This window comes from Arachis hypogaea, chromosome 17, assembly GCF_003086295.3.
Source record: "Arachis hypogaea cultivar Tifrunner chromosome 17, arahy.Tifrunner.gnm2.J5K5, whole genome shotgun sequence".
Taxonomy (NCBI): Eukaryota; Viridiplantae; Streptophyta; class Magnoliopsida; order Fabales; family Fabaceae; genus Arachis; species Arachis hypogaea.
Window position 1 is genome coordinate 35,534,501 of NC_092052.1, and position 1,549 is coordinate 35,536,049.

The window sequence follows — 1,549 nt, forward strand, 5'->3', positions numbered from 1 at the left end:
TTACATGGAAGAAGCATCTCCATTCCTGCCATTGGAGCAAACAACTTTGAGCTGAAACCTCAATTAGTTTCTCTGATGCAGCAGAACTGCAAGTTTCATGGACTTCCATCTGAAGATCCTTTTCAGTTCTTAACTGAATTCTTGCAGATCTGTGATACTGTTAAGACTAATGGAGTAGATCCTGAAGTCTACAGGCTCATGCTTTTCCCATTTGCTGTAAGAGACAGAGCTAGAATATGGTTGGACTCTCAACCTAAGGATATCCTGAACTCTTGGGATAAGCTGGTCAAGGCTTTCTTAGCCAAGTTCTTTCCTCCTCAAAAGCTGAGCAAGCTTAGAGTGGATGTTCAAACCTTCAGACAGAAAGAAGGTGAATCCCTCTATGAAGCTTGGGAGAGATACAAAGGACTGACCAAAAATTGTCCTTCTGACATGCTTTCAGAATGGACCATCCTGGATATATTCTATGATGGTCTGTCTGAGTTATCTAAGATGTCATTGGATACCTCTGCAGGTGGATCCATTCACCTAAAGAAAACGCCTGCAGAAGCTCAAGAACTCATTGACATGGTTGCTAATAACCAGTTCATGTACACTTCTGAAAGGAATCCTGTGAGTAATGGGACGCCTATGAAGAAGGGCGTTCTTGAAGTTGATACTCTGAATGCCATATTGGCTCAGAATAAAATATTGACTCAGCAAGTCAATATGATCTCTCAGAGTCTGCATGGAATGCAAGCTGCATCCAACAGTACTCAAGAGGCTTCTTATGAAGAAGAAGCTTATGATCCTGAGAACCCTGCAACAGCAGAGGTGAATTACTTAGGTGAACCTTATGGAAACACCTATAAATCATCATGGAGAAATCATCCAAATTTCTCATGGAAGGATCAAAAGCCTCAACAAGGCTTTAATAATGGTGGAAGAAACAGGTTTAACAATAATAAACCTTTTCCATCATCCACTCAGCAACAGACAGAGAACTCTGAACAAAATGCTTCTAATTTAGCAAATCTAGTCTCTGATCTATCCAAGGCCACTGTGAGCTTCATGAATGAAACAAGGTCTTCCATTAGAAATTTGGAAGCACAAGTGGGCCAGCTGAGTAAAAGGATCACTGAAATCCCTCCCAGTACTCTCCCAAGCAATACAGAAGAGAACCCAAAAGGAGAGTGCAAGGCCATTGACATAAGCACCATGGCCGAACCTACAAGGGGAGTGGAGAACACAAATCCCAAGGAGGAAGACCTCCTGGGACGTCCAGTGATCAATAAGGAGCTTCCCTCTGAGGAACCAAAGGACTCTGAGGCTTATCTAGAGACCATAGAGATTCCATTGAACCTCCTTATGCCCTTCATGAGCTCTGATGAGTATTCCTCTTCTGAAGAGAATGAGGATGTTACTGAAGAGCAAATTGCTAAGTTTCTTGGTGCAATCATGAAGTTGAATGCCAAATTATTTGGCATTGATACTTGGGAAGTTGAACCTCCCTTGTTCATCAATGAACTAAGTGATCTGGATCAACTGACATTGCCTCAGAAGAGAGAGG

The 1,549-nt window shown here is 42.2% G+C and overlaps 1 non-coding gene across 1 annotated transcript; it reads right to left on the reverse strand.

The window, feature by feature from the left end:
* Positions 1-330: 330 nt before the first annotated feature.
* LOC112768495 (small nucleolar RNA R71) lies at positions 331-438 on the reverse strand. The gene has a single exon (XR_003185914.1). It is a non-coding gene; the product is annotated as a small nucleolar RNA R71 (small nucleolar RNA).
* Between the last annotated feature and the right edge of the window lie 1,111 nt (positions 439-1,549).